We start from the raw sequence: 27861 nt of genomic DNA on the forward strand, positions 1-27861 counted from the left end.
ATCAGTTTCCCAACACTTGGAAAATGCTGTTTTCTTCTGGGATTCAAACATTACACTACAGTAACATGAAGATAATCAAAAAAGCTGTCAGTAGTGAAGAGTTGTCTAGCTCCAATTACTTCCTGCTATTTTTGACTTGCATGATTCCTCGTCTACGGAATCCATCAGACTAGTAGAGGAAAGCGGAGGGAACTATCTTACCTGTTCCCTACTGTCTTTCCTTGTCTTCTGGGATTGCCAGCCATCCTATGTCCTTTCCCCATCTTCTACCCACTTTTCCCTGCTTTCTCAGGTTTATACAAGTTTCTGGCTCTGTTTCCATTAGGAAATGGAGCGGCAAGTGTCCTTACGCATGTGATGGCCTCAGCAGGGCTCCCGTGGGGCTCCATTTCCTCAGTGCATGGAAACAGAGCCTTAAAGACATCTGGTGAGGTCCTAGAACTTGTAGTTGTGGGGAAAAGATGGGATTCAGACACTGTTTGGAATAAAAGTTGATGAATATTGGGCAAGGGTCTCAAGGCAAACTATTGGTATAAGAAAGTGTGAAGCATCCTCTTCCAACTACCTTATATCTCTACTACAAACCACTCCCTCCTGTAGAAAATTTAGTCCAGGGTGAGAAACTCTGTTACTTCAGATGTTGTTGGACTGCACACTCCCAGCAACTCTCACCAGGAAAGGATTCTGTGAGTTAGAATCCACAATATCAAGAGGCTAGACTTGTCCATCTGAAATTTTAGAGTACAGTTGCCACCATTCGGGATCCAGCCCTGCTTTGAGCTTCATCTCAGATGTGGTTCTCACAGACAATTCATGAAAGAATAAATCTGTGTCCATCTTAGACCACTTTAGAGTGCTGATCCAAAGGCCTTTTGGTAGTTAGAGTGGAGCTACTGAACCAATTGCTGAGTTGTGAGCTTAAATGCACATCTCTTGGGGACCATGGCTAGCACAGTGGGTTAAACTGTCAGCTAGAGAAAATTTTGTTGACTGGAATTTTGGCAGTTCAAGCTGCAGCAATGTGAGTAAATAAATAGGTTCCGCTTCGACAGGGAGGTAAAAGGCGCCCCTGAAAAACATGCTGGCAATTCGATCAGGAAGGTGTCCACGAACAACAAGCTCCTCGGCGTGGAAAAATGGAACAACAGCACCTCCCCATGGTCGAGTCGAGCATAGCCTCCAGAAGATGGAGATGAAAAAGAGGGAAGCCTTGCCTCTGTTTATGTACTATCTGTCTTTGTTGTCAGTTGTATAACGGCACTGAATGTTTACCATATATGTATCCTGCCCAGGGGATGCCTGGATGTTTTTGATGTTTTTATCATCCTTGTGGGAGGCTTCTCTCATGTCACCACATGAAGCTGGAGCTGATAGAGGGAGCTCATCCGCGCTCTCCCCAGGTGGGATTCGAACCTGGCAGCTTTCAGATCAGCAACCCAACCTTCAAGTCAAAAGGCTTTAATCCACTACGCCACCAGAAACTCCTATTATTATTATTATTATTATTATTATTATTATTATTATTATTATTATTATTATTTTACTGACACAAAAACACAGCAAACGAGATATATATGCTGGATTTCGTATCACAAAATCACAAGTCGAACACTTCCCGATGGTGTGATGTATTTTTGAATGATGCGTGCAGATCCAAGTAAGTATTATTGTTGTTGTTGTTGTTGTTGTTGTTGTTGTTGTTATTATTATTATTATTATTATTATTATTATTATTTGATTCAATGGATCTACACTAGTTTGAAGAATTGGTGGGATTTAGGGCTCCTCCACAAGGAAACATATAAACATTTAGTTGCACATAGAATATGAAGCATTACACAGAGATATTGGAGAAAAATAGTCGTACTTTGACCTCTTTCTGGTTTTCTAAGTATTTATATATTACATTATATCACTGCTTCTTAAACTGAAGGTCCCGGCCCCAAATAGGATCTCCTTAGCTCAATGTTGGGGTTGTGAAAAATCTGGCAGCAGTAAAAGGTTTCTGAATGCTATATAGACATTTACACAAATCTGTCAACAACAACGTGCAGTGTTTGCATAAGATGTTTCACAAAAAGTAAAATCAGTGTTTGGCAAGCCTTCCAAATGCTGACATATTATCTACTCATTATTCTACCCATTTTATATACCTGGAATCACACAAAGATTTCTCAGGTGGAAAGGGGTCACAAGTGGGAAAAGTTGAAGAAGCCCTGTATTATATAATCAGTGTATAGGTTCATTCAGCCAACCGCAGCCCGAAGCACACTGTCCCGACACAGGTTTGACACCTCATTCGCTCATTGTGAGAACAAGGCCTCAAGGTCTCAAGGCAAAGATGCTAAATTTTAGGTTAAGTGCAACCTCCTCTGCCGTTCTAACAGGTCTATATATGAATTAAAAAAACACTTACTTAATATGACCTAGGAATACTAACACAGGAATAAAATGAATGTAGCTCGGCCCAAAAGTTCTCAATCTAACAAAGACAAGACAAAAGGAGGAGCAACGTGAAGTAGAACAAAGAAAAACAAAAACAAAAGTTGAATACGGCTTTAGCTTTCGACTGGAAGGTCCTGACCTACATGCAGGTCATGCCCTGACCTCAGGTGGGCCAGACAATTGGCACCACAATTATTCCAAATATGAAGGCAAAATCTGCAGATACATTTCCATCCTGGTGTTTTTAATTTAAGGGGAGAGTGATATTAAGTGTTTTTCACATTTGCAGCTGGGATCTTTTTGCATCTTTGCCTATAAACACACATGCATACACAGACATTTACTGAGTATATGACTCTGTGAAACTTCACACAATTTCACCATTACGTCACTTTGAAATCCCATTCAAAAACATGAGCAATCAGAGATAAGAATGGTTGGGATTTTTTTTCATCAGTTACTTATATTTCCATATGAATCACAATCTCCCCTACACTGCCCAGATTTTCCAAATTCCTTGATTTGCTAGGTTTGACCCATGAATTGAAAACCAATTTCCCCAGTTTTGCATTTGTTTTGCAAACAGTGTTATCGGAGGTGTAGGTCATTTGTATTGATAGCCAAAGTAAAGCGTAACAGAAAAATAAGGAATTAGAATCATAGAATAATAGTTGGAATAGACCTCATGGGCCATCCAGTCCAACCCCCTGCAAGAAGCAGGAAAATCGCATTCAAAGCACCCCCGACAGATGGCCATCCAGCCTCTGCATAAAAGCCTCCAAAGAAGGAGCCTCCACCACACTCTGGAGCAGAGAGTTCCACTGCTGAACAGGTCTCACAGTGAGGAAGTTCCTCCTAATGTTCAAGTGGAATCTCCTTTCCTGTAGTTTGAAGCCATTGTTCCACGTCCTAGTCTGCAAGGCAGCAGCAAACAAGCTTGCTCCCTCCTCCCTATGACTTTCCTTCACGTATTTGTACATGGCTATCATGTCTCCTCTCAGCCTTCTCTTCTGCAGGCTAAACATGCCCAGCTCTTTAAGCCACTCCTCATAGTAGTAATAATAATAATAATAATAATAATAATAATAATAATAATAATAATAATAATAATAATAACTTTATTTTTATACCCCGTTCCATCTCCCCAAAGGGACTCGGGGCGGCTTACATGGGGACTGGCCCGATAAAACATGCAAATAACAGTAACAAAGCAATAAAACAATTATCCCAGTAAAAAACATCAACATCAATAAAAACAATCATTAAAATCAACAAGCATAGGGCTTGTTCTCCAGACCCACACTATCCTTACAATCCAACAAACAGAATGGGTTGCGCTATTTGAGGCAAACCAAAGAAGATTGCTTAGTTGGACAAAGTGGCCAACATATAAAGAATTGTTGATAAAGGAAATAAACTCTTTTTGTCTAAAAAACATGAAGAAATAAAAAGTAATGATAAAGAAATCACGTGGCCAATATCTACAAATTAAAGAACATTATAGCTTGAATATGAAACTTGGTTTTAATGAAAAGGATTTTTGGGACACCATACTGCAAACTGAAAAGAAGTTAATTACAAAAATATATAACAAGCTGTTGAGAAGGGCCGCTAAAATGGAAGAAATAAAGAATTCAATGACAAAGTGGGCAAGGAATATTGGAAGACCGATAATGATGAAGGAATGGGGGGAAATATGGCAGACTGACGTTTATATATGCCATGGATTTAAAAGAAAATTGGCTCAAAATGCTCCACAGATAGTATATGACTCCCAAGAAATTAGGATTAATGTACAAAAACATTGATAATAGATGCTGGAAATGTAAAGATAAAGAAGGAACATATTACCACATGTGGTGGTCTCGCGATAAAACAAAAGAATTTGGGAAAATGATACATAAAGAAAGTAAAAAAAAATATTGGAAGCAGACCATACAATGAATCCGGAAATGTATCTATTGGGGATATTCAAAAGGGAACTTTTTATGGGTCCTAACAAAGAAAAACTAATTATATTCCTTGCAACAGCAGCAAGAATGATGTTCGCAAAAATGTGGAAATTAGAAAAGGTACCAACTAAGGAAACCTGGTTAAATAAAATTATGGAGATAAAGGACATGGACAGGTTAACAATTCTATTAAAGATCAATTGTGGTAAATGTCTAAAAATGACTGATTGGTCACCACTTGAGAAATACATTAAAACAAACTATCAAATTTAAATGAAGAAATAAAGACATGGAAGTATATGTTAAAAAGGAAAGAAGGACTAAGTTCAGAAGGGAAAATATAAAATATGGAATATAACCGAGAGGAAGAAGAACGAAAGCCAATCACGCCCTTACACCCCCTCCCCCTGCTTTTTACCTAGTTTATCCCTCCCCTCCCACTTTCTCACCTTTTTAAATTTCTTTTTCATTCTTTTTTCCTCTATTATTATTATAATTATTATTTACATTTTTTTCACTTTTTCTTTTTTCTTTCTTTCCCCCTTCTTTTCCCTTTCCTCTACCTGTATTTGCCCCTCTGTTAAGTCAAGCTCTTTTTTAGTAGTATGTAAAAATTTTCAATAAAATTATTATTTAAAAAAAGCAAGAACAATAAAAGAAATGTACGACTGGGGCGAGAGGGGTGACCAGAAGAAAGGGGGGACAGTGGAAAGGAGATAGATACAAGTAGGGGATAAAAACAATATTAATAAGGTGTAAACAATAAATGATACCGGAAAAGAGCAAAAATATATCAATTTTTTTCCTTCTTTGCAGAATTGGAGATATATGTATATGTATATATTTATATTGTATACATCACCTTTATTATCTTCTAAAGTTTATCATGAGAAAAATGTGGGTATGTTATACTCTACTTGTACAACCCAATTTTTGAAAAAATTCCATGGAATTTATTTCTAAGTATAGGGCAGTACATGTGCCTTCTAGATGCTGGTTGTCTTATGACAACTTCATGAATTTCACAGAGTTTTTCTAGGCAAGGAATACTCCAAGGTGGGCTGCCACTGCCTTTCTGTGAAGCACCTAGCATTATTTGGCAATCTTCCATTCAAGTACTAACCAAGCCTGACCCTGCTTAGCTTCCAATGTAAGATGGGTTCAGATGCCTTCTGTCAAAACTATAGCTGGTTTAGACTGTTTCCATGAAAATGTCCAGACTAATTTAAAACACACAATCTTCACATAAAGGCATAAAAGGTTTGAAAACACATGTACGTGTACTTATGATTGTCTTCGGGATTTAGGTGTTCTTTTTCTTATGCAAATTTTCCACAAAGTTCCCAGAATCTCCTAGCTCTACCAGGATTGATAGTCCAATAAAATTATTTTTTCAAGTCCTTCAAATTGTACTGGCATTAATTCATATATCTAAGAATAATGTGTAGATTAGAAATGGTTGTATTACAACTGAGAAATATTATCTTGAGAAAACACATAAAGTGGGCCCTTGTATTTTGGTACCAGGACCCTTCGTGGATAACAAAATCTGCTCAAGTCCCATTATATATAGTATATTCAAATGGTCCCATTCACACACACACAATGACAAAAATCAAGGCTTTTGGGTTGTTTTTAAATATATATATATTTTCAAGCTATGGATGGTGGAATCCATGGACACAGAAGCTGTATTTAATGTATTTCAAGAAGCTTTTTTTTTTTTTTTTACAAAATATCAAAGATAAATGCAGAAAACATAGAGAAGCATAGCAGAGAGAAAACATTAAATCATATGGGGCAGAAAAACACATATCCTTTTATAATTTGACTCCGGGAGTGCCTCAGAATAGAGATGGGGGAATATATGTGGATGATGCTGGAGCTTAGTGCCCATTACATTTCACTATTGGGCTGTAACATCTGTACAATCATATATTCTCACCCCTGCCATCAAGAATAAGCAATTCCAAATATATGTAAAAGCATATAGAGTGAGATTTTAAAAAAATAAATAAACTGTAAGTGTGGTCTGTACATCTATCAGTCTTGCACTGCACACAGTGAAAGCTAATGCCTGCTAACCTGAATTGGTTTCCTCCTTGGTTTGCCTTCCAGCTGCATGTACTACATGTTCACACATACCTACCTGTCCCAAGTTAACTGGCAAAAACCAGCAGAGCCAAACACACAAATAAACAAACAGATCCTTGGCACAGACTGGGCTATGTGAGGCACACAAGAGGAGAACTAAAGAGAGTGGGGAAGGGACTGCTCAGAACGGGTATCAGTTCCAGCAAAGTGAAATTTGCACAAATTCGGAATTTTCTCACTTGCAAAGATGGGTGGGAGAAGGGTCAAAGAGGAGGAAAGGAGCATCCCTTTTGCTCTCCTCCCACTCCCTCATCTCATCCCTTCCCTACTTGCTGGAGTGAGTAAGCAAACAAGGGAACATGAGTGTGGCTATGCCCAGCCACCCTTTTTTTGTGTTAAATATGTTTTTTTGGAGGGGGGGGATTAGAGGTATTCATGACTTTTCCACTTTTGAGGGAGTTCTGTGCCCCTAACACTCACAAAAGGGGAAAGTTGACTGTAAGAAATGGGGTAGGTGCAACTGTAGCCATATAGATATAATGGGTCCTCAGCTACCACAATCTATGGATACACAAGTTCCATTACATAAGGTAAAGGTAAAGGTTTCCCCTGACATTAAGTCTAGTTGTGTCCGACTCTGGTTGCTGCTCTCATCTCCATTTCTAAGCCAAAGAGCCAGTGTTGTTCCTAGACACCCCCAAGGTCATGTGGCTGCATGGAGCACTATTAACTCCATAACTGCATGGAGCACTATTACCTCCCCGCTGGAGCGGTACCTATTGATTTACTCACATTTGCATGTTTTCGAACTGCTAGGTTGGCAGAAGCTGGGACTAACAGTGGATGCTCACTCCACTCCCTGGATTCGAACCGCAGACTTTTTCGTCCGCAAGTTTAGCAGCTCAGCAGTTTAACCCACTGCACTACCGGAGGCATTATATACAATGGCATAACTAAATGTAAAATTGTGAACAACTCACGCAAATGGTGGAATGAGCCTGAAAATAGAGTGTAATAGAGGGAGGCTACAGCAAGGTATGTCTACTCATTAGCATAGTGTTTAGTATCCAGCAAAATCAAGGTTTGCTTCTGGAATTTTGAAAAAATATTTTCTTGGCGTAACTGGTTGAATTCAGGGATGCAGAACCCATGGATACAGGAGAGCCGGCTATACTTTCAAGCAGCTTCTTTAAGGCTGGCTCTTTCTGAATCTACCCAGAATGTACCACGTTGGTAATGAAACGTACCCTGCAGTCCTGTTGTTACAGCGATTGGCATTGCTAGGAGACAGCATCTCTCCTGTGTTTGGTTTACAGGGTTTTTTGCTTGCCCTGTTTTCCTCACAACGTAGATCGTAAAAATACACTGCCTGCTTGTATGGACCTGTTTCCTCCTTTTGCATGATGGCTGCCAGCCATTTTAGTCTGGACCTGGAATGTGAGCAAAGATCTCCAGCCAAGCCAAACCATCCAATGGTGCTTTCACAGAGGTGCTAATGAGGTTACCTGTTTACCCTCAGGACTTATCTGTGTCTCTCCTTTTCGGAGTCCCAAAAACAGTTTGGTTCTCTGGGTACACTTTGTTTTTAAGAGTCATGCAGTATTCTCTGCTTTAAGGCAAAAGACCCAAAGTCCATACACGTTAAAATATAATGAGCACATGAAGATTTGTTCAAGAAGGAACCCAATAAAATGATGTCATAAAATAAGAAAAGTTTGATATTGTGGGACAGCTAGTTTAAAGTATCGGATGACACCATATTCTGAAGCAGTATCATCCAAGATACTATGGCATACCTTCTAACAGTCCTGATTTGGCAGGGACATTCCTTACTAATCCTTTGTCATCCCACATTTTCACCTGCTTTCCCTCCAGTTCCCACTTTCTCCTTTGTCCTCAATTTACTCCAATTGCTACAGATTGCATTCAAAATTCAAAAGAAGCTTGCACTTAATGCACTCAGCAGGGAAAAGGATCCTGCTCTTCCCAGTATGTTCAGGCAAAAGCAAACTTCTGCAACCACTCCAAGCTTTCATTATAACTTTTGCCACTGATTTTGCTTGGCCACATATGTCTAGATTTTCATCTATGAAATATTAAAGGTCACAAAATAGTTCACAAAAATAACATTATTGATTTTTCTGGAGCCAAGGCGGTGCAATGGGTTAAACCCTTGTGCCAGATGGCTTGCTGACCTGACGATTGGGTTGCTAACCTGAACGTTGCAGTTCAAATCCATAAGATGGGGTGAGCTCCTGTCAGTCAGTTCTAGCTTGCGGGGACATGAGAGAAGCCTCCCAGCAGGCTGGTAACACATCCCGGCGTCCCCTGGGTAACGTCTCTGTAGACAGCTAATTCTCTCACACAAGAATCAACTTGCAGTATGTTCTCGTGATGCTTATGACACTATTTTAAAAAATTGACTTTTCTGCATTTTTATGTTTGCCAGTCTCCTCAAAGGTATTTGCATCTTGGGAACTCTGGAAATTTCATAAACAAACAAAGCCTACTAGTAAACAATTTGGAGTAATGTTCAGCAGTGGTGTCTGAAGCAAAAAGCAAATACAGTCAGTTCCCAAGTTACAAACATCCAACTCATATCAGGAAGTGAGAGAAATCTGCCCTTCGGAAGGGAAACCCACTCCTGAAAGAATTATCGAGGGGAAAAAGGTGTCTCCACTGAAGCTTTATCACCAATCCTTGTTTCCACAACAAGCCACATTCTTCAAAATCCAATGATCACAGGGACAGAAAGTGAGGTGAAATCTTCTGAACAGGGGCACAGGCAGCAAAACAAACACTACAGTGGAGTTAACTTTTCCTATGCTATCCAAAGTATATATGTATATATGTATATATGTACAGTAGAGTCTCACTAATCCAAGCCTTGCTTATCCAAGCCTCTGGATAATCCAAGCCATTTTTGTAGTCAATGTTTTCAATATATCGTGATATTTTGGTGCTAAATTCATAAATACAGTAATTACAACATAACATTACTGCGTATTGAACTACTTTTTCTGTCAAATTTGTTGTATAACATGATGTTTTGGTGCTTAATTTGTAAAATCATAACCTAATTTGATGTTTAATAGGCTTTTCCTTAATCCCTCCTTATTATCCAAGATATTCGCTTATCCAAGCTTCTGCCGGCCCGTTTTGCTTGGATAAGTGAGACTCTACTGTATATGTATGTATGTTTGTATTTGGCTAGAATTACACTTGTATCAGTTCCGACTTACATACTAATGCAACTTAAAACAAAATAACAGAACTTATCTTTTTTGTAACTTGGGGACTACCTGTACAAAGAAAGCATACATTCCTACTTCTACTGCTATAACGGTAAAATATGGTCATATACTAAGGGTCTTGAACTCCCATAATAAAGTATGGAGCATGAATAAATAAAATAAGACAATTTCTAGACCTTTAATGGTATCTCAGGGCCCTTCCTCACAACCATATAACTCAGACTATCAAGGAAAAAATCCCACAATATCTGCTTTGAACTGGGTTATCTGAGTCCACATTGCTATATATCCCAGTTAAAGAAGATAATGTAGGATTTTACTCAGCTGTATAGAAGGGGCCCCAATCCTTTCTGCCTGGGGCAAATAATCTTGCCTTGCTTGATGTCTGAAAGAAAAACATCAAGCTATGTACTGTTTAGATATACAGTACACATTCCATATCCACATGGGGATATGTTCCTAGATTTTACATACATATGAAAAACCAGGCAAAATAATGAAAACCATTGAAATGAAAGTTTTCTGGGCCTAAAATATCACAGAGATGCATTGGAAGACCTAAAAATGCCTAGAGATGGCATATTTGTGGGACTTGGATCCATGAAACTGCAGATACACTTCTCGCAAACACAAGAGTTGCACTCTACATCACAGAGGCAGCTGAGGCCCCTTCCACACTGCTGAATAAAATCCCACATTATCTGCTTTGAACTGGAATATATGGCAATGTGGACCCAGATAACCTAGTTCAAAGCAGATATTGTGGGGTTTTCTGCCTTGATATTCTGGATTTTATAGTTGTGCAGAAGGGCCCAGAGTCACTCCAACTAATTTGGTCCCTGATGCAAATTATTTTTCTAACAAATCAGGACTAATTTAATTCACATGAATAAATTTCCCATAGACTGATGTCTAACAATGGATTCAACTCACTATATTCTAGTGAACATTTTAAAAACGGATCCCAAGGGAATATGTTTCCATTGAGTTCTAGAGTCTAAACTAGACATCTCCAAGCACATCGCCTTTATTGATGACATCCTTGCTGGCGGAGAATGATGGTCTCCTCAAAACCTCTTTTGAGATGCAAAGACACCCATTTATTTTATCCACTACAATTTTAGATATAGTGAGGGTTTAGGGAGGCTTTTCTTGGGGCCCTTCCACACAGCCATATAACCCAGAATATCAAGGCAGATAATCCACAATTCATCTGGATTATCTGAGTCCACCCTGCCATATAATCCAGTTCAATGTGAATTTTATAGTAGCTGTGTGGAAGCTGTATCCCTATCCATACAGCAGGTGGATTCTCCTAGGTTGTAGAACAGCCTTCTATTAGAGGCATAGGGCCTTCCCACACTGTCCTTTATCCCAGATTATCTGCTTTAAACTGGATTCTATGAATCCCGAATGCCAGATAACTTGGGATAAAAAGATAATCTGGGATCAGATCCTGGGATATAGGTGAAGTGTGGAAAGGCTTAGGAGGTTCACTTTCTGTTCTCTTTCCCTAAGCCGGCAAAGGACTTTTTAAAATTCAGATCAGCACTTGGACAATAACTGGTAGCTGCAAATGGGTCTTTTAACCCGGGGGGGGGGGGGGGGGGTAGTTTCCCCATTTCCTATTATGTTCGAAACATGATTTTAAAACATTTTAATTCATTGCTTGGTTTTTAATACGATAGCTCATATAGTTTTTGTAAAACTCCACTTTCCTATTCTAATGTATTTTAGCTGCATTCTGATTTAATTCATACAGAAAGAAGGATAGAAATTAAGGAACAGTCCCAACATCCATGGCAGAATAAACAAGGTTCCCAGCATGGATAAACATTACCATCCAAGCACTAACCAGACTAAAACATTTTTTAAGTTTCAGTAAGATCACAGTACCTGCATCTATATTCAGATAACAACAGAAATGAGAGCACAAAGACATAGGCCTGTTCAGTGAAAGTAGCAAGTCAAGCAAACATTGAGGGAGGCAACAGCATTTGTCTACTACAGAATCATAGTGCAATGATTTATTATTATTATTATTATTATTATTATTATTATTATTATTATTATATTAATACCCTGCTTTATCTCTCCTAAAGCACCCTTCCAAACAGTCCCTATATCTTAGAATGTGATCCCAGGGTTTCTGCATTAAACTGGATTATATGTGTCCCCACTGACAGATAATCTGGGACAAACAGAAAACCTGGGATCAGATCCTGGGATATAGGGCCTGTCTGGAAAGGACTGAAGGAGACTCAGGGCCATTCCAGACAGCCCTATATCCCAGAATATCAAGGCAGAATAACCCACAATATCTACTTTGAATTGGCTTATCTGAGTCCACACTGCCATATATCCCAGTTCAAAACAGAAAATGTGAGATTTTATTCAGCTGTGTAGAAGGGGCCTTAAAGTGGCATAACATAAAAGCAACAGCATACCATTTAAAATATACAAATATGCAAACATTAAAACAGGATTAAATATGAAAAGCATCAAAAAAATCCCAGTTAAAAACCATTAAAACATATTCAAAGTTAAAAGTGATTCCACTTTAACTACCATGGTTCCATCCTATGGGATCCTGAGGTTTATAGTTGGGTCAGATGCACCAGAGGAGCTCTCAAGGCTGCTCCATAATTTCCAAATAGCAGGATTTCACTTTAATCTTGGCAGTTAAAGTGGAATAACAGCACAATAATTCTTTAGAGTGAATGGGTCCCAAAACTTAGCTGAATTTGGATATTAATCTAGGATTAGAGTTGGCAAAATATTTTTTAGGGGTGGCAACACAAATCACTGCAGTTCAGGGTTTCAGACAGCCACACCTTTTTTTTCGAAACTTGTCTAACACATTTCCCCTACAGCATCATTTGCTCCATTTGAAATAATGTGCGACCAGTAAAAGCATTCTCAGCATGGTCCTAAAGTGTCCCTCTATCAGATGAAAAAAAGTTTGCGACTAGTATGTGAAATACAATATGATGTCCATATCTGTAGGGGATGTGTTTATAAACTTTTCGTGGATATCTAAAACTGTGGCTAAAAGCAAACCCTATATTTTGGTTACATTTAGGTGGAGCCCCCAGTGGTGCAATGGGTTAAACCCTTGCGCCAGCATGACTGCTGACTGACAGCTCGACAGTTCGAATCCGAGGATAGCGGGTGAGCTTCCTCACTCAGTTCCAGCTCCTCATGTGGGAACATGAGAGAAGCCTCCCACAAGGATAGTAAAACATCAAAACATCCGGGCGTCCCCTGGGCAACGTCCTTACAGATAGCCAATTCTCTCACACCAGAAGCGACTTGCAGTTTCTCAAGTCACTCCTGACATGACAAAAAAACACTACATTTAGGCCACAAACATACCATAGTATCACACCAGAAAACCTGAAGAGATCTACAAACTCTTCTGGAAAGGGTAAGGGGAACATTACTTGGAGTATAGTTTTAGGAATGAAATCACGCATAATGAATCTGTGGATAAGGAAGTTGCATTTTATAAATACTTGGCAGTTGTATGCAATATTGGAATCATGGGGTAAAATTCATTTAGTTTAGAGCAGGGGTCCCCAAACTAAGGCCCGGGGGCCGGATGCAGCCCTCCAAGGCCATTTACCTGGCCCCCACCCTCAGTTTTAGACTTAGGCTCACCCAAAGTCTGAAATGACTTGAAGGCACAACAACAACAATCCTACTTGATTATCTCATTGCTCAGAAGCAGGCTCACACTTCCCACTGAAATCCTGATAAGTTTACAGTATGTTGGTTAAAATTATTTTTATTTTTAAATATTGTATTGTTCTTTCATTTACTAATATTGTAAATGAAATATTGTAAATGAATGATATGGTAATAATATAATATATTGCGTATACATATAATATTGATAATAATATTGTAATGTAATACAATATAATATTTATTTATTTATTACAGTATTTCTACCCCACCCTTCTCACCCAATAGGGGACTCAGGGCGGCTAATAATAATACAATATAATAATATTGTATAATATAATAATATTAATTATATATTATATATTAAATGTAATGTTACTAATAATATTACGGTATAATGGTATAGTACAATATAGTAATATATAATGCTAATATTGTGCTATGCTAATAATATAATATATTGTATGTACATACAACTTGCAAGCTTCTCTGAGTCCCCTTCGGGATGAGAGAGGGTGGGGTATAAATGTAGTAAATACTGTAAATAAATAAATGTTGGGGGGGGGGGGGGTTGCACTATAAATAAGACATGTGCTGTGAGCATAGGAATTTGTTCGTTTTTTTTTTTCCAAATGATAATTCGGCCCCTCAGCAATCTGAGGGACCATGAATCGGGCCTCCACTTCAAAAGTTTGAGGACCCCTGGTTTAGAAGAAGTTTTTTTGAGGAGGGAGGGGGCCAAAGGCTGAATCACACATCCAAGCTGACAATAATTGAAAATTCACTTCTGTTCTCTCCTTTTCCAGAGCTTCTGGGGCAAGGCAAGGTTGAAGAGGGCCACTGCATTCTTTTTCTGTGTTAATCTATAATACAGGGTCCTATTTTAAAACAGAATCATTGTTCCCAAAAGCTTCCAGGAGTGGCCTTTTTATTGTTGATTGGGAAAAAAACTTGGTATGCAGGCATGGAGAGGGATCATATGGTAAGGACGTTACCAGATACCCTTTCACAGTTCTGGATATGAACAAAGTGTGGTCTTTTCCTCATACTGGTAGGTCAAATGAGTAGCAGTTGAGTATGTTCTTAAAGACACTTATTGGAGAAAATCTAACTTGGTGCTACAAAGCTCATTTTCAGGGTCCTTCCAGGCAGGCCCTTTATCCCAGGTTTTGATCGCCCCAGATTATCTGGAAGTGGGGACTCATATAATCCAGTTTAAAGCATAAACCTGAGGTCAGACCCTGGGATATATGGCATGTCTGGAAGGGCCCTAGAAGGGACAGGGCACTTGTCCTTCCGATGTTGCATGGAAGAGGGAGTTTCAGCAGGTGTTGCTCTTTACCTAGTTGTATAACAAGTGACACCTGGTTGCTTGTCAACATCTGGTGAAATTTCTTCTTCTACACAGCCATGTTTTAATCTTGCAACCTTACCTAGAAGGGGCCCTGAAAAGCTACATCTCTTTTTGCTCTTCATTTCTGACCTCTTTACTATTTCACATTTACAGGCAGAGAACTTCACAAGAGACCTTCACTAGATCATACCATGCAAGACACGCCAAGGGGTCATTTCTGCTCTACTTTGCCTTCATTTAGTCTCAGTTGCAGTTTTGTCCCATTCTCTTTTTTGTGTTAATTTGTACTTAATTTATTTTCAACTCTCTCAAAATATACAGTAGAGTCTCACTTATCCAACACTCGCTTATCCAACGTTCTGGATTATCCAACACATTTTTGTATTCAATGTTTTCAATATAACGTGATATTTTGGTGCTAATTTTGTAAATACAGTAATTACAATATAACATTACTGCATATTGAACTACTTTTTCTGTCAAATTTGTTGTATAACATGATGTTTTGGTGCTTAATTTGAAAAATCATAACCTATTTTGATATTTAATAGGCTTTTTCTTTATCTCTCCTTATTATCCAACATATTCGCTTATCCAACGTTCTGCCAGCCCGTTTATGTTGGATAAGTGAGACTCTACTGTATTCTTAAGTTTGCATTTTCTTTCAAAGTATGGATTTAATTGTATATTTTTTCTATAATTAAAATGACGAAACAAAATCAAAGATGTACAAAATGCCATGTGCTGTTGCATGTGTGCAGGACTAGACATTTACCCAGGGGTCCCTAAACTTTTTAAACAGGGGCCAGTTCATAATCCTTCGGACTATTGAAGGGCCGGACTATAGTTGGCCACTGAGCAATAATAATAATAATAATAATAATAATAATAATAATAATAATAATAATAATAATAATAATAAATAACAGCAATAATAATAAAAAGAGGGTTGGAAGAGACCCTTTGGGCCACTGAGTCCAATCCCCTTCTGCCTTTGTGCACCGAAAGCACAAGCTAAGCACCCCTGACAGGTGGCCACCCAGCCTCAATGTTAATAATAACAACAACAACAACAACAACAACAACAACAACAACAATAAAAAAGAGGGTTGGAAGAGACTCTTTGGGCCACTGAGTCCAATCCCCTTCTGCCTTTGTGCACCAAAAGCACAAAGCAAAGCACCCCTGACAGGTGGCCACCCAGCCTCAATGCTAATAATAATAATAATAATAATAATAATAATAATAATAATAATAATAATAATAATAATAATGGTTGTAAGAGAAGAAGAGACCCCTTGGGTCATTTAGCCCAACCCCCTTCAGCCCTTGTGCTGTGGGGGCCGGATAAATGGCTTCGGTGGGCCGCATCCGGCCCCCGGGCCTTAGTTTGGGGACCCCTGCATTTACCTATCTGTATTTTGCCCTTGGGGAATGCTGTTATTTGACATTCATGATATGCATCATTTACATGGAAGAGTATTCTAGTGTCTCTTCTGCGTCCTTCTGCCACTGCCATTCCATCAAGAACTGTCCATCCAAATATATTCAAAATGAAACACAACCAGGTCCATTTAAGCAGAATGTACAAGTAGGTTTAGTAGAAAATGTATGGTTTTCTGTGTTTTTTTTTTTAAAGGAAATGGTTACTGTCAGTTTATGAACACAAAACAGGCTATTGCAGAATGAGAAATTCTACACTTATATAGAAACTATCTCTTGAAAATTTCATGGAAGAAATACAGTTAAGAAAAAGGTTTAATGTAAAACATACTAGGAAATGTAAGAGTATTTACATTTATAGAGTTTGTATATGTAGAAGGTAAGGGGAAAAAACCTGTAAAAGAAACAATGGAATTTTAGAAATAAATATTGTAATTGGCTGGTCTGGGTTGAAGGGATAGCACTAGGTGAAGGGTCACAAAAGGCAGATAATATGAGTATGTAATATAGTTAGAGAGTGAAAATACTATAGGAACTATGATATACATAACTCTGTATTGCAAATTTGTTAAAGAATGTATAAGTTTTAAGTACTGGATATGTAAAATTCACAATTTTTTCAATAATTTAAATTAAAAAACTGGGGGGGAGAGAAAAAAAAGAAATGTAAGAGTACTGAAGTGGCGATCCTCTGTGTCAGATGGTGCTATACAAACTAACCAGAAGTGCAGCCATATGTCTCTCTACGTAAGTACGTAGAGCAGCGCTTCTCAATCTGTGAGTCGTGAGGGGGGTTCAGAGGGGTCACCAAAGACCAGTATTTTCTGTTGCTCATGGCGATTCTGTAAGTTTGGCCCAATTCTATTGTTGGTGGGATTCGAGGGGCTCTTTAATTGTAGGTGAACTATAAATCCCAGCAACTACAATTCCCAAATGTCAAGGTCTATTTTCCCCAATCCCAACCAGAGTTCAAATTTGGCTATATTAAGTATTTGTGCCAAGTTTGGTCCAGATCCATCATTGTTTGAGTCCACAGTGCTCTCAAGTAGGTGAACTACAACTCCAAAACTCAAGGTCAGTGCCCACCAAACCTTTCCAATATTTCCTGTTGGTCATGGGAGTTCTGTGAGCCAAATTTGGTTCAATTTCATCGTTGGTGGGGTTCAGAATGCTATTTGATTATAGGTAAACTACAAATCCCAGCAACTACAACTCCCAAATGACAAAATCAACCCTCCCAAACCCACCAGTATTCAAATTTGGGCGTATCGGGTATTTGTGCCAAATTTGGTCCAGTGAATAAAAATACACCCTGCATATCAAATATTTACATTATGATTTATAACAGTAGCAAAATTACAGTTATGAAGTAACAGTGAAAATAATTTTATGGTTGAGGGTCACCACAACATGAGGAACTGCATTAAGGGGTCGCGGCATTAGGAAGTTTAAGGACCACTGACTTAGAGGACTATAGCTCAAGAGCAACTTTCCTCCAACATGGTACCCTCCAGATGATTTGGACTGCAGTGCCAGTCACTCAGTTGATTATATGAGATAGGGCTGGTTGGAGCTGGAAACATCTAAAGGACACTTGCAGAATGTTGGGTTATCTAGCAATCATGCATGCATTTTCAATGTGGGATGGTTTATGTAGTTAGTTTTGTTTGTTGCTTAGTAACCTGAAGCCAAAGCTGCATTCCAGAGTTGATGACACTATTTTAGGGGGTTTGCATGTGATGTGGGAAATGGGAGTATACTTCCTGGAGACATACAGGAAGTTACATACGCCTTTAAAATTTGGGGCATAAAAGGGTAGACTTTCTTTTGTTCCCTCTCTTCCTGCCTCTTCCTCCTCTTCCTGCTTCTTGATCCAGCCATCTTGCCTGATGTTACTTCTTGTTAAGAGATCTGTAGTATCTTTTTTTTTCATGTCAGGAGTAATTGGAGTTGCTTCTGGAGTGAGAGAATTGGCCGTCTGCAAGGACGTTGCCCAGGGGACGCCCGGATGTTTTGATGTTTTACCATCCTTGTGGGAGGCTTCTCTCATGTCCCCACATGGAGCTGATGCTGATAGAGGGAGCTCATCCGCGCTCTACCTGGGTGGGATTCGAACCTGGCAGCCTTCAGGTCAGCAACCCAACCTTCAAGTCACAAGGCTTTTATCCCCTAGGCCACCGGAGGCTCCTGATGTAGTATCCTGAATTGTATTATTTTGGAACTAAGATGTTTTTACCTGTATGACCATCATCATACAAGATTGTGAGTAAATATATTTTTACTATTTTACTTTTGATGTCTCTGATGCTTATTTTATGCTCATGACTTTTTTTTTAAAGGAAAGGGAGGCTGGCTATTTTCCTTTTTTTTCTCACCTCTGCTCACATAAACCCCTAGACTTCTGTATTTTTGTTACTCTGCACCAATATCTAACCATATTGGTATCATAATCCTAACAAGTTATGAATATATTCCTAATAGATTATGATCATATTTTCTAATACAGAATTTTTGGAGAATGTGTAACAAACTAAGAGGTTTTATCAGAATTTTAAAAAAAAATCAGTGCCGGGAAAATATTGGTAGTGGTGCCTTCAATATATCTTGGTTGAGTTGCACATAACTTTGGCAAAACCCAGAAGAGTCTCCACATCTAGCCAACCAAGTCTTTTGGCCTGAATTATTTTCTTTCCTACATCTCCCTTGCAAGGTTGACTCTCAAGAGAGAGGGCAACCAAAAGTCAACTCAAGGGATGGGTATCTAGCCACATTCCCTAGGTGGAGTGATTTGTGCAGCAGCTCAATCCCACAGAATAATCAATTCTTGCTGAATCTGAGAAGCTGCCTGGGGCCTGTGAAATTCTGAGCCTCACCCCAAAGGACGCTACCTCCACTGCGAAGGAGCCAGCTGAGGGCGGCTGTTCCCAGATAACACCCAAAACTGCCCCATCTCTACCTTATGGGTTCCCTCCTCTATGCTGGCTGGGTGTGCCAACCCCCTAAGATGGGAAACTTAGGATGTGGGCACTTCACAATATTTCCTTAATGATACAGGTGGAAAGGGGCATTTCTCCCAGGATAATGTGGTTTAAAAGTACTACAGAAAAAAAAGAGTGGGTGATGGGTTGGGAAACAATATACATAGGCTTTAAAAGGGGAGCCATGTGGTACTACAGAGACAGCAGTTCTGAACTTGACCATTTAGCAGTCCACGGAAGCAGAGGGAGGAATGTCTGGGGGCACAGATGGTTAGATAGGTCATGGGTGAAATGAATAATGTTCATCAGATGGATTGTGCATACTTACTTCTATCACAAAATCTGTTAGTGATGAAATTTTACAAAGTGAACAAAAAGATCCTTATGCACTAAGCATCTTAATATCTCCGACAACAAATGAAGATGAAAATGTTCCAAGGCGTTGGCCAATAAATCGCTAGTAGCTGAGACTCTAGAGTGAAATGCTGGCAATCTGGAGCTCAGATATTTAAAGAATTTTCCTGGCTGAGATCTAAACTTCTAATATTTAAACATCTACTTCTAATGCGTAAATATGTCCTCCAAAAATTACATGCATAGCAAACCGAGCTGATCTTCTGTGCACTAGAAAGTTATTTCCCCCCAGCTGTGGGCAGATGGATATTTTAGCCATACATACACAGTTATACATTTTACATACTAGGAATACTTTTTTTTTCGAGTCAGGAGTGACTTGAGAAACTGCAAGTCGCTTCTGGTGTGAGAGAATTGGCCGTCTGTAAGGATGTTGCCCAGGGGATGCCCAGATGTTTTGATGTTTTGACCATCCTTGTGGAAGGCTTATTTCATGTCTCTGCATGGAGCTGGAGCTGATAGCAGGAGCTCCTCCGCGCTCTCCCTGGGTTGGATTCAAACCTGGCAGCCTTCAGGTCAGCAACCCAGCCTTCAAGTCACAAGGCTTTAACCCACTATGCCACCGGGAATACTGTGATTACACTTTATTTTCACTGCTAAATTTCCTGCCTTCTCCAATAGGTTAGACCCATCTGCCCAACCATGTGATGGGGGTTTAGTTAACAGGTCGAGAAGAAGCAGATGCAGAAAAAGTTCAGAGTCTCAAGATGTTTAAATCCTGAAGTTTATCCAGTTGTCAAAAAGCCAACCCACAGCAATTTGTGGAAACCCCTTCTAATAAAAGAGCAATGCACAACCTTGACAATATTCACATCTGGAAAGGCAAAAATAATTTCTCCTCGTCTCACTCACAGATACAAGTGTACTTTCTAGTGTAGACTTAGCAGAAATGTGTTAATTCAGACACTTTGGATGCTCGCTTTCTGTAGTGAGAAAGAACAGAGTCAACTACCATTGCTCAGGTCTAGAGCCATTTATCCATTCATCAAGTGTGAGGTGGATTTATTTTGGAAGAGGAAAATGGAATACTGACATCTCCATCTAATACAGTGGTTCTCAACCTGTGGATCCCCAGGTGTTTTAAAAGACCTAGAACTCCCAGAAATCCCAGCCAGTTTACCAGCTGTTAGGATTTCTGGGAGTTGACGGCCAAACATCTGGGGACCCATAGGTTGAGAACCACTGTATTAGAGGTTCCAGTGGTCAGAAACATCAGAAGTTCATCAACACAGATATAAGGTTCAGCACTCATTTTTCTGTACGGATAACAATATCCAAACAATCTGTCATATCTATAGGATTAGATCAGGGCCAGAGTCTGGCATCCAGAAATGGGTAGGCCAAAATGGTCTGTAAGAACCAGATCAGACCCACATGTTTAAAGTTAAGACTTATGACAATTATGCAGCAGTGGAGGTGCGGTGTAGATGGGGCTAAAGACCCAACTGGATGAAGTTTACTCATCAACTGACTCCATTTTGGGTGGCATTATATATACAGGTCCATTTTAATTGGGGCTTTAAGTCATACACAACCCTATCTAGACTTAGTAGGAAATAAGACACTTGCTTCAACATGCATTTAGTTTTCTGTTATTTATATTCTACCTTTCAAGGCTCACAATAATAATAATGCCAAAAATAAAAATACAGATCAAAACCAAAATATATCGCATTAAAGCAATTTGAAATGAAAAACATGACACTGGAAGACAAACTGAATGCCAGACCAGTTAGAGTCCTCTATTCACATCAGAGTTGTTTTCACGTCAAAGGCCTGGAAGAAGACCAGACTTGATGCCAACTTGTCGATTCCCTCAACAGGGAGTTGCACAGAACAGATATTTGTTGAGGTTGTTTTCAAAATGTACCAAATCAAAAAATAAAAAATTGAGTTGAAGGCCAAAACATCTGGGGACCCACAAGTTGAGAACCACTGATCTAATACCTTTCTAGTGTTGTCCCAATGAACGATTTCTCTTTTCAGAAATCTCTTGCCACTATCTGCTACTTCAGTTCCCTGATAACATTTGTGGACCTTACTCTACCTTAGAGATGGCCAGCTTCATAAGGGAAAAATCTCTTTTCCCTGTTGTATTCTCAGAGACAAAAAAAATAGTTCCTTCATAGATGGTCAGTTACAGTTTTGTAAAAGTTTGCTTGTGGAATTAGAATGTGTGAGCTTAAACAAGCCTGGAAATGTTACCTTTTTAGACAACAACTCTTGCTGAGACACCAATGGCCACTTTAACTGTGAGATTCAGAAATTGTAGTAACACCTAACTTTTTCAAGTTCTGGATTAAATAACAGGATGGAATCAATGGGACCAGATCTGCTCGAAAAATGCCATCAAGTGGTTCCAGAATGTTGTCTTTTCCAAGGGATACATGGTAATAACAACAACAACAACAACAACAACTTTATTCTTATATCGCGCCACCATTTCCCCAAAGAGACTCATGGCGGCTTATAGACTTTGACTGTAATGCTCTATGTGTTTGTGTTAAATGTGTTGATATGGCCAATGGACTAATCAAGAAAACGTATTAACATAAAAGTGAACAATACTGTATAAAATAAAACAAAACACATGCAACATATAAAAGATCAATTCAGACTCAATAGAGCTGCAATCCTCTGGTAAGGCAGCATAAAACCTACATGAAGCATCCAGTGGTATTGCTAGAACTGAAACTAGAAAGCAAATTTGACACTGCTTCTAGGATTCTCATAAAGTTGCTTCAAGGGCCAGATTTGACTCACGAGTTGTCCTTTGACCATGTCTAAAGCCTTTTCTCCACAAAACAGCTTTTGGAGCTCAATTAGACCCTGGGAGTATGAAACAGGAACAGCAAAAGAGTCACCCTCCTTTTTCCTCCTCCTCCTCCTCTTCCAGATGTTCGCCCACAGCCTTCACCAAACAATTTGCAAGCAGCGAATTCACTCTGATCTCAGCTTTCTCTCCTTGTGTGTCCAAACCTCGGAGCCAATACATTCTGCTACAAAAACTCTGCATGGATAGAATGGATTTTTCCAGCAAGAGCAATCAACTTCAACAAGTCTTCTCCCCCCACCCAAATATTCAGTGAACCCCACCCCACTCTTTTTTAACCCCTCCACCCCCTCATCCATCACGCAAAGCAGAAGTGTTCTTCATCTGATCTACAAAGTCAAGAGGCATCCCCAGCAATTGAATCCCCTTTAGCTGTTCAACAAGTCCACACAAGTCATTCCAGCTGCCGATTTCAGCATACAAGGGAAATGGATTCCTAATTATTTTTCCAAGCTTGTCACGGAGGGCTTTGTTTCTCTCTATTTCTTTGCCATGTCACTGAATGTTAAGAGATGAGTCACGCATGGGGATTCCTTTCCCTTCATCCTTACTTTTTATTTCCTGAAGGAGTAGGAAGGGGTCTGAATTCCTCTATTGCCATTCTTCAATAATAGTCTGGATCCTTAAAAATGAATCACACCTCAGGCTTTCTTTCCCAGCCATTAAAGGCATTTTCACAATTGTCTACACTCCCAAGTTTTAAATCAGTTTAAGCACCAGAACTTCTTCAAATGCTATAATTTCAGGACCGATTTTGGCACCCATTGCAGAGTGAGAGCCCATATGGTAAAGTGCTCTGAATGCTGGATTATGACTATGGAGAACACAGTTCAAATCATACACTCGGCCATGGACACGCACTGAATGATCTCAGGACAATCACTCAATGGAATGAAATGGCAACCCCCCTCTGGACATATCTTGCCAAGAAAACCCCCCAAAATAAGTTTGCCGTAAGTTGGAAATGCCTTGAAGACAAAACAACAACAATAACAGGAAAGCAAGCACTGCCCTCTCACTAAAAGGAACATTTCCCTTGTTCAGGAGATGTGAAAGTTAAATGTGAAGCCAGTTTCAGTCTACAGTACAGATCTGCTTCTTGTCTTTACGTAGGTCAGAAAGTTTGGGACAGATGACTTGTAAAAGTTTAACTGTATTCCAGACCATGTGGATTTTACGTCCAATTTATTTAGATGAGCCATTGGTAGGAATGGCTTAATGGACTGACGTGAACAGAGAGGTACCGCAGCAAATGAAGAAATGTGCCTTGATGTCATTAATTTTACTCAAACTACTGCAGCATCCTCTCTTATCCCACCCCTTCCCCTTAGCCTTTAAAGTTTGGCCTTTTTTGGGGGGGGGAGGGGGGACGGGACGGACGGACATGTTTAGTTAAACCAAAATGGTACCATCCCTGTGCCTCAAATTCTCCCAAGGGGATGATCCTTCAAACTCCTGAGATGGTATGACAAGTATATGCAATTATATCTTAGAAACGTAGAGGGGAAAAAAAGTTTTATTTAGATTGTATAATCATCTGTCATTTGCTCCCATTACTATTTATAAATCAATAGTCAATGGAGTTTATTAGCATTCCTACCCCAGCTTTAATGGAATCAGAACTGGGTTGCTGTGCATTTTCCAGGCTGTATGGCCATGTTCCAGAAGCATTCTCTCCTGACATTTTGCCCACATCTATGGCAGGCATCCTCAGAGATTGTGAGGTTTGTTCGAAACTAGGTAAGTGGGGTTTATATATATATCTGTGGAAGGTCCAGGGTGGGAGAGAGAAGTCTTGTCTGTTTGAGGCAAGTGTGAATGTTGCAATTGGCCACCTTGATTAACACTGAATGGCCTTGTAGCTTCAAAGCCTGGCTACTTCCTGCCTGGGGGAATCCTGACAGAAAGAAATGATGCGAGAGGAAAGCGGGAAGAAATCTGGCAATATCTGTTATCTGTTGGGTCTGGCCAATGATAAAATCCTGAATCTTACAGTTCAGAGATATAGAAAACTTGCTTCAAATTACAAAGTTTACAACATTGCTTTTAAGGGCAGGTTTCAAGACAGTAGCTCACCAAGTTCTTCCGACAAGATGTGCTTTCTGCCCCATCTTCACTGTCATATAAAATTCAGGGCCCTCGCACACAGGCCTATAACCCAGAATATCAAGGTAGAAAATCCCACAATATCTGCTTTGAACTGGGTTATCTGAGTCCACACTGACATATATCCCAGTTCAAAGTAGACAATGTGGTATTTTATTCAGCTGTGTGGAAGGGGCCCCAGATTGTCTCCTTTGAACTGGATTATATGACAGTGTAAACTCAGGCCCCTTTCACTGCCATATAATTCAGATTATCAAATCAGATAATTCACATTGTTTGCTTTGAACTGGACAATGTGATTCTGCACTGCCATATAATCCAGTTCAACGCAGATTATCAGGATTTTATACGGCAGTGTAGAAGGGGCATCAACAAATCCAGTTTGACACAGATAATGTGGATTATAGGTTTGGATAATCTGGACTATACAGCAGTGTAGATCCAGCCTTCGAATGTTCTTTTGGGGCCCTTTCACACAGCCATATAACTCAGAATATGAAGGAAGATCATCCACAACATCTGTTTTGAACGGGATTGTCTGAGTCGACACTGCTATGTAATCTAGTTCAAAGTGGATTTTATACAGCTGTGTGGAAGGGGCCTTTGAAGAAAGTTGAGACAATTCCTACAAATTTTGTAGCAGTTCAGAAAAAAAATAACATCTCCATTCCTTTCCCACCCACACTGCTTGCTTTTACTCAAGTCAAAAAAACTCTCAGGACTGTTGGAAAGGCAAAACCTGCCAGTTGCCAAAAACAAAACAAAACAAATACCGTACATCTCCAAATCGCGTTGAATGGGAGATACAGTAGAGTCTTGCTTATCCAACCTTTGCTCATTCAACATTCTGTATTATCCAACGCAATCTGCCTTTTAGTTGTCAATGTTTTTATAGTCAATGTTTTCAATACATTGCGATGTTTTGGTGCTAAATTTGTAAATACAGTAATTACTACAGAACGTTACCGTGTATTGAACTGCTTTTTTGTCAATTTGTTACAAAACATGATGCTTTGGTGCTGAATTTGTAAAATCATAACGTAATTTGACATTTAATAGACTTTTCCTTAATCCCTTCTTATTAGCCAATATTTTCACTTAGCCAATGTTCTGCTGGCAGGTTTATGTTGGATAAGCGAGGGCCCTTCCACACAGCACTATATCCCAGAACATCAAGGCAGAAAATCCCACAATATCAGCTTTGAACTGAGTTATCTGAGTCCACACTCAGATAATGTGGGATTTTCTGCCTTGATACTCTGGAATATAGGGCTGTATGGAAGGGCCCAGAGACTCTACTGTATTGGGAGTGAATACACACGCACAAGGCCCTTCCACACAGCCATATAACCCAGAATATCAAGACAGAAAATCCCACAATATCTGCTTTGAATGGGGTTATGTGGCGGCCCTTCCACACAGCCATATAACCCAGAATATCTAGGCAGAAAATCCCACAATATCTGCTTTGAATTGGGTTATGTGAGGGCCCTTCCACACAGCCATATAACCCAGAATATCTAGGCAGAAAATCCCACAATATCTGCTTTGAATGGGGTTATGTGAGGGCCCTTCCACACAGCCATATAACCCAGAATATCTAGGCAGAAAATCCCACAATATCTGCTTTGAACTTGGTTATCTGTCTCTGTCTCTATGTTCATATGGCATTGAATGTTTGTCATGTATGTGTACATTGTGATCCGCCCTGAGTCCCCTTTGGGATGAGAAGGGCGGAATATAAATACTATAAATAAATAAAGCATATAGTGTAGAATTTTCTTCCGCTGTGTAGAAGGGACCCCAGAATATCAAGACAGGTTATTTGAGTCCACACTGTCATATATTCCACTTCGAGGCAGATAGTGTGGGGTTTTATTCCGCTATGTGGAAGGGACCCCAGAATATCAAGGCAAATCATCCACAATGTCTGCTTTGAACTGGGTTATCTGAGTTCATACTCAGATAATGTGGGGTTTTTTTCTGCCTTGATATTCTGGGATATAGGGCTGTGTGGAAGGGCCCTGGGTGAGTCCACATTGTCATATATTCCAGTTCAAAGCAGATAATGTGGGATTTGATTCAGCTGTGTGGAAGGGCCCATACACAACTGGACTTTGAAGAAGAGAAGGAACCGAAAGAACATACCTTTCAAAGCCTGGACGGGGGCTGTTGAGGCGTCATGATCCCAAACCCATTTAGTTCTTCGCCTTCTTGATGGGCAGTTTCCCACTGTCTTCGGATTGGGCTCCCCGGCTTTTCCCTAGCCTAGCAACATCCAGGGTGGGCTATTGAGCTTCGCCCGCAAAAAAAGCAACAACAAAACATCAGTAAAGAGGTGGAGGTCGCTCTTTTTTCACCAGATCCCCCAAATTTTCCACATCGTGGCTTCCCCTTCTTTAGATAGATTATGTAAAGAAAAGGGAGGCAGAAAATCCCAACGACGCTGGTTATGGTGAATAATATATTTTCTTCTTCTCCGAGCTGCTTTTAGTTGTGAAAAAAAACAAAACACAAAACCATTCAAATCAAATAAACTTGGTCCCAGCAGCAGCAGCACGCGCGATGATCAATCTCCGAGCCTCCCGTCTGGAGCCCGAGAGAAGGACCACCTTGAAGCAGGAAGTTTTGGTTTGCTTTCCAAACTTTCCCGATGCTTTGCTTGAGCTTTGGCACATGGAGCCAATCAGCCCGCTCCGCCTGGGCGGCCGGTTGGGGAAGGAGGGCTGGGCTCAGCAGCAGAGAGAGAGAGATCTTAGCCAGGAGGGGATGGGGTCCTAGGGAAGAAGAGCCCCCTGTTTCTCCCCCAAATCTCTCTCTCTCCACCTCCCTAACACCCCCCACCCTTGTAGGGCTTTCAAGCTACTCAGGAAGAAGAGGAGGAGGGCGCTGCTTTTCTTTTTTCTTTTTGGGAAAGTTTTTAAGATGTCTTTCTTTTTTGTTGTTGAGAAGGTGGGATCTTTAGCAGCAGGAGGAGGGTAAGCTGAGCCCTGTGTGAGGTTGGAGATGAAGGAGCCCCTCTCAGCCTCAGTTCTCACAGCATGCTGCCTCCCAAGCCTCGGAAGCGGCCTGGAAAATCCGGGCTGGAGTTTGAGAGGCATCCTTCACCATCAGGGCACGGCACATGCATAGGAACAGCAACCCTGGTCACCTCTGTGGTTGCGGAGGGCAACTTGTCAGCCGCACAGTGTTTGGACAATGCAGCATGCATTCAGGGCTTTCAACTGGAATGAAGCTGCATTCAGGACCGTCTAAGTCAGGGGTCCCCAAACTTTTTAAACAGGGGGCCAGTTCACGATCC

At 40.0% G+C, this 27861-nt stretch overlaps 1 protein-coding gene across 2 annotated transcripts in view; it reads right to left on the reverse strand.

Annotated features, from left to right (window-relative positions):
* The window catches only part of gli1 (GLI family zinc finger 1), a 200280-nt gene extending 172738 nt beyond the window's left edge, over positions 1–27542 (reverse strand). For both annotated transcript variants that reach the window (XM_062971104.1, XM_062971102.1), the window contains exon 1: positions 26709–27542. The gene's annotated coding sequence lies outside the window, so the exon portion shown is untranslated. The remainder of the gene's footprint in view (positions 1–26708) is intronic.
* Between the last annotated feature and the right edge of the window lie 319 nt (positions 27543–27861).

This window comes from Anolis carolinensis, chromosome 2, assembly GCF_035594765.1.
Source record: "Anolis carolinensis isolate JA03-04 chromosome 2, rAnoCar3.1.pri, whole genome shotgun sequence".
Lineage (NCBI taxonomy): Eukaryota > Metazoa > Chordata > Lepidosauria > Squamata > Dactyloidae > Anolis > Anolis carolinensis.